Here is an 11,128-nt window from a genome sequence, read left to right as displayed (position 1 = left end):
TCCAATCTTGGCCTCTGTGGATAATATCAAAGTAGATGCTATAAATTAGTAAATTCATGGCAGTCTATCATAAACGAGACAAAACGGCCTTTGCTGCGAGACCCCATGGCTGCTCTTCCTCAGCCCGTGCGGAGCAGACGCCAGGTGGGACGGGGCTCCGTGGACCTGCTGTCTAGTTTCCGATCTAGAAACAAGTCAAAGCACCAGTGTGGAAATACCTGCTGTTCTTAAAATAGGTCTATGTGGCTCAGTGTTTTTTGTTTTTCCTTAAGGGCACTTGAGATTCAACACAAAAATGAGGAAGTGAAAGCTTTGAATTGGTTTGTCCTCTTTTATCATCTTGGGGAGGATGGTTCTTTTTTCTAAGTGTTTCTGGGAGGAAAATTGAATTTATTTCTCTTAAGAGGTCAGTTTTACATGAATCAAACTAGTAACAACAACAATATTAATAATAATAATAATAAATCCTGTTCAGAACCTCGAGAAAGTCTGCAGCTGGAGACTGGTCTTCCCTTGGCTCTGGAGGTGTCCGGCTCATCGGCCTCCCCAGGGTCTCTCCTCCTCGCACCCTGGGACGAAGGGCTGCCCCTCACGCCTCTGCTTCATCTTGAACTCTGATCTCTTTGTCCTTTAGCACACGTTCTGGAAGAACCCTGGAACCTCTCCTTCAAATGCTGAAACGTTCTTGCGGGTTCCCATCGTTCTGGATAATCCCGAGAGTTGGTGTTGAAAACAACCACGCGACATATTTTCGTTTTCCCTTTTGTCAGCGACCTCAAAGCCATGTTCCCAGTCAGGATCCCACCGCAGCCTGCACGGGCTGTCCCCTCTTGTCCCAAAGCTTGTCACTTACAGCCCAGGGAGAAGAAATAGAGACCAGAGCACTGAGCAGAGAGAAGTGCCCCTGGGTGGAGCAAAGTGGGGTCTGAAGAAGGGCCTCTCCTTCCCAAAGGCCCGTGTGGATCTTCCCGTCTGTTCACCCGCAACAGAGCTGGTCCACCCTCTTGTTTATTTTCAAATCTAGGATACAAACACGATGTACACATTTCCTCAGTGCATGGATTGTTGAAGTCTCACGCACTGCTCATCCCACGTTTCCAGCCCCAGAATGAGAACAAACGTCAGCGGCACCCAGAAGGTCACCACCTGGTCACAGCTGGGCCCCGGGTCATCGCTATCCCAACTTCCAATAGTGTAGCTTGATCTCCATTCTGTCCTTCGTACACATGGAATCATACAGTTTGTACTTTTCTGTCCCACTTCTCTGGCTCCAACTGCATTTGCAAGATTCTCATCTGTGTTATCTCGTGCACCTGTGGATCACCGTGTCCTTGTCACACCAGCGTCCACCCCATGGCAGGAATGCACCTCGGCGTATTTGTTCATTCCTCTGCTGATGGGCACTTGTGTGTGGGGATGGGGGCCAGAGTTTTCAAGGATATGCTCAGGTTGAAATGGCTGCTATTGTCTAAAGAATTTAAGAAACAACCCAAACCTTGCCCCACTCAATGAGTGCATGAGGGGTGAATAAAAGCCTCTTCTGGATCCCCTGGTTGCTGCCCGTTCCCTTTCTCTGGGGTGGGCAGTGTTGACTGAGCTTATGAAGACCTGGAAACAGAGGCAGCTGGAGATCCTTGGAAGCTGCTCATGATCCCAACACTCAATCTGCCAAGAGATCTCACCAGAAAAGGAAGGACGAGCGGGCAGGAGCGGGGAGCAAGGAGGAGCGATGACCCCATTCACAGGGAATGTTTTTCAGAAAAACCTACATGCTTGACTCCACAGATGGGTCTCCAATCTGGAGGGTCGGAAAAGCACGTTGGGCCACTCTGACTTGTCCTGCCAGCAAGAAAATGGGAGTAGGTCGCTGGTCCTCTCCTCCAGACAGTTCCCTTGGACTCAAGGAGGCTGGAGTCGACCAGGGATGGATGCCAGAAACCTCAGAAGACGCCACGCCATTCAAGGAAGTCCAGGGACGGGCTGCACAGAAACTTCTGGCTAGAAATCAAATTTCCCCACCCAGATGAAGCCCTAAAAGGAAGTAAATCACAGAGGCCTTTGACACTGGAGAATTCAAAAGTCTGGATGTTCGTATTCTTTGGCTGGTGCTGGTATAACCTGATATTACTGTTTCTGTTGAATGCATGTTAACTCCATGGTATTATCTGCTATTTGCAGGCTCCCAGGCATTTTTTCCCCCAAGAAAGCACTAATTTGTAAATTCATTCAATGAACACAAAAGTAAACGAATCTGCTTAATGATAGAGGAGTTTGTGATTCCTGGTTGAGTTTTGAGATGCAGTTCACTCCCCCACCCCACCCTGAGACAGCTGCCTTATAGTCTCAGGTCCACTGTCAGGTCCCGCCTGTTCCAGGGCCCAGGCATGTGCCCATTCTCACACAGGAGGCCGGCTCTCCTCTTGGAGCTGTTTGGTGGCACGGCTCACCCTGGGGCCAACAGCAGCATCCCGCGTCTCCCGTGGTATGGCGCTCTCCTGAGTCCTGACCCTGCTGGGCAGCCTCGCCGCCGGGCAGGCCTCACCCTGGGGTGGGGGGTCCAGGGCTTGCAGGCTGCTGGATGTCCTCCGGCCAGTGCCTGCCTCAGCTGAGCCTCGTCTTGTTGTCCACGACCTCCCGTGTGCCTGTGGCTGCAGCCCTGCCTCTGTTCTCCATTGACTCCCAGGGGGCGGATCAAATGAGCAACAGAGGGTAGAGCATTTTCTGATTTTTTAAAAAAGTGTTTTGATTATGTTTTTCTGATTTCCAAGCCAATACAGACATGGAAGGAGAGGTGGTGGTGCTACAGAAGGTTGGAGAGGCTCCCTCCTCCTAACCCTGATGAGCCAAAGGCCCCCCAGCACCGACTGAAACAGCAGGTGGGCTCGCAGCTACCGGAGGACGGAGCATGGGGCAGAACCACCCAGCAGGTGAGAGGAATCCAACGCATTACTGGGGAGGAAGAGACAGAAACCCCTTCTCTGACGTGATGTCCACGCAGGGACCCATCAGGATGGGAAGACCCGCCCAAGGCACACAAGACCGTTTCTCCTGACTATGGAGGCAAGTCGATCGCTCAGACGTAACTGCTTCTGTGCACAAGATTTGAGCTTGATAAAGAGACAAAATAAATGAGGGGAAAGCGGGAGGCAGGGGGCCAAGCGCACGTTTGCAAGCCCCTGCCCTTCCCACGCGGCACAGGCTGCCCGCCCCGGCTCCCTGCTCCCACAGGGAGAGAACTTTCCAGCATTCACCGTGGGCTTCTCTTCCCCGTGTCTTCAGGGCTCCTCCCGCGCCCGGCAGACGTGCTCTTGAGGAGGACGGTTGTTACAGAAAGGAGGACCAGCTGGCCAAGCAGTGGACAGAACCTGCACCCACGCCTCCAGAGCCAGAGGAGCTGGTGCTGAGCAAGCGGAGGAGAACTTGTTGTCCGAGAGCCAGACACTCACCTTCCGTGCCAAGCTCACAGAGCCGCATGAAGGAAAGATTTGTGGCCATTCTTTATTTTCAGTGCAAATTTAAACTCAGCTTGTTCAAACCTGGGGCATGTAACTCGGTTTATAACACGTCGGGGCAGAGCAGCCGATGGACAGCACAGTCGGGACGTCTGCTGTTAACACAAGTGCAGGTGCTGATAAGCCAAACCGGAGTTGACAGAAGAAACCAGACGCTGGCGAACTGGTGGAGTGGACTAAGGGGCAGGCCCTGGCCTGGCCTCTGCGAGGGGCTCCTGGGCACAGAACCGACGGCCTAGCAAGAGGTCTGTTTCCTCTGCCGCAGCCGGAAGTTGGATGCCCCGGGGATGGTGCTGGGCCGCCTCCGCCTCTAGACCGCCCACCTTAGCTGCAATTCCGAGACCAGGAAGCCACCAGCCCCAGCCACGTGCTTCAGGAGTAGCTTGTCTCAGCTGGGGATCGGAAGAGGGCCCAGGCTCCCGCTAGCTGCTACCCGGGAAATGGGTGCCCCAAGGCCTGCTCTTGACACTTGTGCAGCCCCTGCCTTGATGTCGGGACCTCTGCTGAAGCTGCAGCAGAAAATCAGAGGCCTCCCCACCTGCTGGGGTGCCCCAGTGGGAAGAGCAGACAGAGCAGAGCAGGACCCACTTCTCCCTGCCCTGAAATCATGAGCATCTACACCTAATAGGATGGAGATAAGATCACACCCAGAATACAGCTGCAGGGGAGTTTGGGCAAAGTCGTCTTAGCTTCCCAGCCTCTGCTGCCCTGGGGGGCATGGACAGCTCACTGGGCTCTGTCTACCAAATCCAGCACTACCCAGGGCACAGACTCGGGGACTTCCAAACCAGGCCACGGGGCAGACGTGCTCCTGTCTCTCACCTCTGGCTGCAGGATCACCCTCCTCTCTCCACCGGCACAGGACTCTGCGAAGGAGGGTGACGGGGTCAGGGGGAATCATCAGCCCCAGAAACGTCTTTGATCCTGGACAACCCCAGAGGCCGCATCAGAGACGCATTGCTGTGCGCCCCCGAGCGGATCAGCGGCTGGGCCCGAGTCTCGCCCACCGCAGGCCAATCAGCAGCAGCCCGTGGGGCTCATTTAACAACAGGTCAGGGAGCCGAGTCTATGCGAGAGGCAGTTCTGGGACAGGTGAGCAACGTCAAGCAATTAAATAAAAGATCTGAAACAATTCAGAGGAAATGATTCAGCAACAGAGTGAAGCGGGAAGGCCTTGCGGATCCTCCTCAAAATGTTTTCGAGGAAAGTCAGGTGTTTCAGAGAACATGACAGCAACGGCAGCAGGAGGCTGCTGAGGTGGCAGTGTGCCCCGCGGCTGACCTTGCTCTGGGAGATCTGACCCAGCCAGGCCGCGGTTCTGGCTCTCTGAGCACCGGCCCTGCAGTGAGCCGGCCGTGCCGCTGCCATTGTGCGGTGGATGGGCTCGGTGGGCACAGGTGGACGGTGCAGTCCCTGCGTCCCCACATGTGCAGAACTGCCTAGACAGCAGTGTCATTACCCGTGTTCCAACGAGCCGATTTTAACGGTACTCACTGGCGTATTCTCTGTTCTAATCAGCAGCATTTGGGACCCCAGGATGCTTGATGTTTGCTCAATACACGAAGCTACAGACGTGACTGTGTGTGAACATCTGACATCACTATTAAGCTCTTAGGGTACAGAGAAGAACGTCGCAGAGCACTGCGGAGGGGCTGGAACCCAGGCCCTTGGTGCATTGGCAGGGCGGGAGGTGCTCACGGTGGGCGGGAGGCCATGGCCTCTGCCTGGGGCCAGTGAAGCAGGGCAGCGTGTGACGCTCAGCAGCTGTGTTGGCTGTGCCCTCCTCTCAGCATCCTCTCGTGCTGCACACACACTGTCAGCACCACCCAGCATGCAACTCGGCTCCTCACGCCTCCTGTGCCTTTCACAGCATGGCCTCTGCAACGACCAAGGCCTTGTGACAGAGAGAAGGGGTCTGGGGTGTGCTCCCTGTCCTGGAGGTGCCGTCAGTCTAGTGGGGGAGACAAACTTCACAGGACAAAGTAAGCACAGGCTCCAGGCTGAATGCAGAGGCTTCACAGAGATGGTTGCATTTTGTCCAGAACTTGGAAGTTGAGAGAAATGGCCAGAAAGCGCAGGGAAGGAGGTTCCCGCCCCCGGGAGCTTCATCAGGGGGATGCGCAGGACGATGCTGCTGTGAGCAGCGGTCCCCAGTCTCAGCGCGCACGCCACCAGAGCTTCAACACCCGTTCTCCCTGCCCACAGAGGACTGGCAGGGGCCTCGCCTCGTGCACACATTCCAGGACCCACGTCAGTGCTGGAGGGGAGCGGTTCTGGAGGGGCTCCAGGTGGCAGTTAAACCATCTTCTTGAACTGACCAGGTCACCTCTGCCCACAGCCTATCAGCCAGCTATCCACACAGCCCCACCCGGCCACAGGGCCAGGCAGGGGAGCCCTAGTGACCCTGGAAGACAGAACCGTGGGAATATTTGGGGTCCAGCACTGATTGCCACCTGGGCCAACTCTGGAGCCAACACGGGCATTTGGGGAAGAGGTGACAGGCCAGAGGGCCAGGTCAGTGCAATACGGAGGTCGGGGGAGGTAGGTGGCGTCATAACAGAGTTCCAAAAATCAGCCCCTGGTTTGTGCAGAGGCGGAATATCAGAGAGTGCTATTAGGATCCGTCCCTGTGGGGAGCGAGGCAGGAAGACTGGGACCCCGCAAAGGGAGAATTTGAACCGCGAAGGCAGCCCCAAGGAAGGGCACCGCTGGGGGTCCTTCAGGCCTGCCATTATGCAGGCAAAGGGGCTGGGCCTCTGTGCTCGCCTGAGCCCATCGGATGGGGCGGCCCCAGGATGACGCGGCTGACTCTGAGCTCCTCCTGGCTGAGGCGGTTCCTGGGGAGGGCTCAACTGGAGGCCTGAGCTCTGTGTGTGTGTGTGTGTGTGTGTGTGTGTGTAGGACACGGAGGAGTCCGTGTGAAGCCCACAGTGTCCAACACGGGAGGAAACAGGCCGGGCTGGAAGTCTCTGTGCAGTCGTACTCATGTAGCTCTGGAACCACCCAGGCAGAAAATTCCAGAAGTGCAGTGGGCATTACCTCTGCTATGAGCACTGACCAGGTTCTGAGCTTTCAAATAAAGACATATGGCGTATGCGTTTAATAACACAGAGGCATAATTGCAGCAGAAAAAGTAGCAATATGTGGAATGCATCACATATATTTCAGGTTTAGGACAACTGTACACAGAAAAACCCAAAAAGGCCCAGTGGAGCTGACCCGGCAGATTTACACCAGAGCTGACCATTGTTAACACTCGTCTCCTCTGTAAGACAAAACTATTGTCAGTAATAATCTGAAAAGAAATAACTATTGTTCATATGTGACCCAAAATCTGACATTACCAAACAAAAATATTGCCCCTCACAGTCCTAACTTGTGTCACTGTTTGAAATTTTCAACACTGATGCAAGTGCCAGCTGGTCACATTGAGGACCTTGTTGTGTTTCTCCATCTTTTCCGTCTCTGGGCAGTCCTGGTGCCTGTCAGACCTGCTGTCTTGAGGCAGGAACACACAGCACCTGGGGCTGGGCACACCGGCCGTGACTGCCGCGAGCCGGAACCATCAGCACTCTCACGGCAAGCATGTGAAGCCAAGTCCGTGTCCCAGACAGCCAACAGCCAGGGCTCGTCCAAGGGCGGGTGAGGACCACGTGCTAACCTGCCACCCACGTGGACGTCAGTGAAGCTCCTTGAATGGCAGCAGCTGTTTGGGACCTGCCCCAACAGAGATTTAGGGGAAAGAGTATGCCATCACTGGCCTTGTTTAGAATTCCTAGTGCACGGTGACAATAAATAGCAGACTCATCTGTAGTCACTTTTATTATTGTTTTTAAATTCTCTGCAGTCAATGACCCCCCCACATGGTCTGCACCAGGGCAGACCCCCCCCCAACCCTGTCCTTGGCAGAAAACTTCCTTCCCTGTGTCTAGGAGTGTGTGTGTGAGTATGAGTGTGGGTGTGAGTGTGCGTGAGGGTATGTGTGTGTTCAAGGAACAAAGGCTATGCAGATGGGGTCAGGAGGAGGAGGTGTTGCTGGAAACGCGCATGCAGTGAGCAGCCCTTCGGCCTCTCTGAGCCTGCTTCCTCTTCTACCAAGTGGGGACATAACTGCAGCTGGGGGCTGGGAGGTGGAGGATGAGTGAAGGCCTCAGTGCATCGCACGGTGGGCACGCAGTGAGAGCGAGCCCTGTGGTGACAAGACCAAGAGCGTCTGTGTGCGCCTCTGCTGGGAACACAACCCAGAAGCATGGACGCCACTAATGGGGAACCCACCTACAGTGTCCCATCCAGACCTGCTCTGCACCTGAGACGCATGGTTGTTGTGGGGCCCTACCTTGACGGGCCTCTCTGGGAGGTTCACACGAGGGCAGCGAGCTTTCTCTGATCTTGCAGGGCTGAGAAGGAAACAGGTGCCCGCACGGTTTGATCATGATGTCGGTCAGGGATCAGGTCGTTACATTTCTATCGGATCGTCTGCATCCGGATGAGGAAACTAACTCTATTATAAGGTAATGCATTTCCAGAAGGCAACAATAGTAGTAACTGCTGACACGCATTGGACGTTTTCTGCGTGCCTCTCAAGTCCCCACCAGGCTCCTCGCTCAGGCGCCCCTGCAGCAGACGCTGAGACAGGACTGCGGGCAGACAGTTCATCTGGGAGGTGGTCTGAGAGGCCTGTCTGAGGGAGAGGGAGTGTGACAGGGGGGCATACGGGAAACGATCCGGGGTGCACTAGTGAACAAGCACTGCCTGCCAGTTGGTCTCAGTCCCCTGGGAGGCCCTCCAAGTTACGGCCTGGACCGTGCCTCCCTGTCATCTACCGTGGGATGGGGACCCTGGGGATCATCTGCTCCCTCCTTCGCTTGTTGGCTGAGGTTGCCTTTGGGGAGTTAAACAGCAGGCACTCCTGGTTGTCCTGCTCAGGCCCTGAGCAAGCGCCTGGACACCAGGGAAGACCCTCCAGCACAAGACAGAGCAGGCTCCAAGTAGGGCATTGTCGGGACAAGGGGGCACTGTCCGCCCTGGCTGCAGGTTATCTCAGAGGTGGACTGTGGTGGATTAAACTTGGCCACAAATTCTTTGCTCCTTCTCCATTGATGGGTAGAATCTGGGTACCCACCTTCCTGAATTCCGTAACCATAGGCTGTGATGGAAGGGATGTTCTGGGACTTCAGAGGCTACGTCTTAAGGAGGCTTGCAATGTCCACCCATTAGCCATTCAACTAACCTGAGTCCGCCATGCTGCGAAGAAGCCCAAGCTCCCCACAGAGAAAGGTGGTGACGAGAGAGAGAGAGAGAGAGAGAGAGAGAGAGAGAGAGAGAGAGAGAGACCGGCTCAGTTTACCTTCTCCCAGTGGAGACCCCGACATCATGGAGCAGAGATGGGCCATTCCACCTGTAGCCTGTCTGCATTTCTCACCCACAGAATGAAGGGACAGAGTCATAACAGACTGCTGTTTTAGCCACTACAATTTGAAGTCACCGTTTGTGCTGGTGGATAACTAGACACAGTCTGAGGGCATGTGAGGGAAGACGTGTTTGCTGTGGTTCAGGAGCTGGAAGGACCGTCACAGGCCCTCAGGCCCACTCCCCCTAGTTAGAGCGCAGGAGATTGGTCTGAAATGGTCTGGGCTCTTTCGCGCCCAGTGGCGGCTTCCAGGGCCCTGGCAGGAGGGTGATTCCAGGACTGCACACCCCGAGTTGCTTAGCCTCCCGTCTCAAGCAGGGTGGGTAAAAGGATCTGGGCTTGAGAGTGGGGAGGACCCGAGGATAACTGGAACTCCCAGACGGGATGAGAGAGACTGCGGCACATCCCCCACCCCGAGGGGGCAGGAGAAGGGCAGCAGCCATGGGACTTGTGTCATCCAGCACTTCCCTGTGTCTAGTCCAGACCTGCAGCGTCTGCCTCCCCTGGGAGCTGGCTCTGACCTCCCTTGAGACCTGCTGACTCAGGGCTGTGGGGGGCGGGGGGCTGTCACAAGCCCCTGAGTGATCCCGATGCTTACCAATGTTTGCAAAGCCCGGTGTAGAAGAGGCACGAAGGAGAAGATGGCTCTGCAGACAGCTGGGGCCTGACCAGAGACCCCTCACAGACAGGCCACAGGGGACCCCAGGGCCCTGAGATGGGGCTGCAGCCTTTCCTCTGAGTAAATAACTTCCCCCACACACTGGACACTATGTGCATCCCGGGAAATGGGGCTGGATGGACAGATGTGTCTAGCTCAGGGGTTCATCCTCCTGGAGTCAGGGGCATCCTTGGGGTGGATGGAGCAGGGCAAGTGGCCAGGGGCACTTCTGTGGGCTGAGCGTTCTCACTCACAGGGTCTCTGAGGGGCACCTCGGGGAGGCAGTGAGAGCAGGAGCCGCCCAGGGACCTTGCAGCCTCACCGCCCAGTCACAGGTGGGAAGGGCCATGCGTCCCTGGGTCATCTCCGTGCCTTGGCGACTGGCTCCAGGCAGAGGAGAAGAGGCGAAGGCTCTGTTCAAGGCGGACACGGCCTCGGTGCCCTCCTCCCACCCACCGCCCCCGCATCTCAGAGGAGGCACAGGCAGCAAGCGCCCTCCATCGTACGGAGAGGCAGACAGTCTGGGTCACCTCTGACTTGTGGGTCCTTGGCGCTAGCTCCGTTTCCTTGGCTCCATGTAGGGCGTGTTGTCCTGGGTCCGCTCTAGGGTACCCTGCACGGCTAACATTTCCAGCCAGCCAGGGAGGACTGCATAAATGCAATGTGTTCCACTCGGCTTGTTTCAAAGTCCCGGAGGCCTCACACCCAGCCTGGTGCATTAGCACAGACCCTGCAAAGTGGGGCACATCGATGACATTTACATGGATGCTGCCACCTCCATCACCTTGTTTTATAGCTTCTTAATATGTTAATATTCTAGTTGAATTACATAGAAAGGACATTAACCACTTCTCCTCCTGACTCTCCCCCCTCCAGGATTAGAAAACAACAGAAAATTCTGAATAATTGCATGAGTGATATTAGCTGCACCTGGACAGAACCCCAAGAACCCTGAGTGCAGGAGGGTTGAGATTTTCCCCAAATCTTTCCTCCGAGCAAACGTGGAGGTGGGTGGACTCCTGAAGGAAAGCAGAGTGGGCTTCACCCTGTGTTCCTTCCATTGTGTGTGGTGAGGAGGCCCCACATCTGCCAGCTCAGGTCAAGCTGACCCTGGAGAAGTGAAAGTGAAGCTTACGATCAGTCAGAATTACATTCCAGCTTATGAGTGATTTATCATCCAGGCGAATCCATTGTTGCCAGTTTAGGTGCCAAAGGGCAAAACTCACTCAATGACACACATCTCCCAGAACTCGCTTTTGTTTTGTCTTCTAACAATGGGTACTATAAAGGTTCTTTTATAGTAACTTTAACCATAAAGTTTTCTATAGTTAAAGTTTTTAACTATAAAGTCCCAAAGAGAAGAAAGTCCATTATGTCCCCCTGATTAAGACCCTCCTCACCATGACCACCGTGCTGGGGTGTTGCCGGGTCCCCGGGATGGAATCTCCCAGCGCTGCTCAAGCTGATGCCCCAGCAGCACCAGCAGCACCAGCAGCACCAGCAGCACCAGCACCACGAGCAGCACCAGCAACGCCAGCAGCACCAGCA

General features: G+C 55.2%; 1 long non-coding RNA gene across 1 annotated transcript in view; it reads right to left on the bottom strand.

The window, feature by feature from the left end:
• Positions 1-6,680: 6,680 nt before the first annotated feature.
• The window catches only part of LOC124241203 (uncharacterized), a 5,465-nt gene continuing 1,017 nt past the window's right edge, over positions 6,681-11,128 (bottom strand). Inside the window, exons 2-4 of the long non-coding RNA XR_006889142.1 lie at positions 10,111-10,310; positions 7,849-7,909; positions 6,681-7,229 (exon numbers count right to left, since the gene is read on the bottom strand). This is a non-coding gene — a long non-coding RNA (uncharacterized LOC124241203). The remainder of the gene's footprint in view (positions 7,230-7,848; positions 7,910-10,110; positions 10,311-11,128) is intronic.

This window comes from Equus quagga, chromosome 6 (assembly GCF_021613505.1).
Source record: "Equus quagga isolate Etosha38 chromosome 6, UCLA_HA_Equagga_1.0, whole genome shotgun sequence".
In the NCBI taxonomy this organism is placed as follows: domain Eukaryota; kingdom Metazoa; phylum Chordata; class Mammalia; order Perissodactyla; family Equidae; genus Equus; species Equus quagga.
This window is presented reverse-complemented; position numbering and strand designations above follow the sequence as displayed.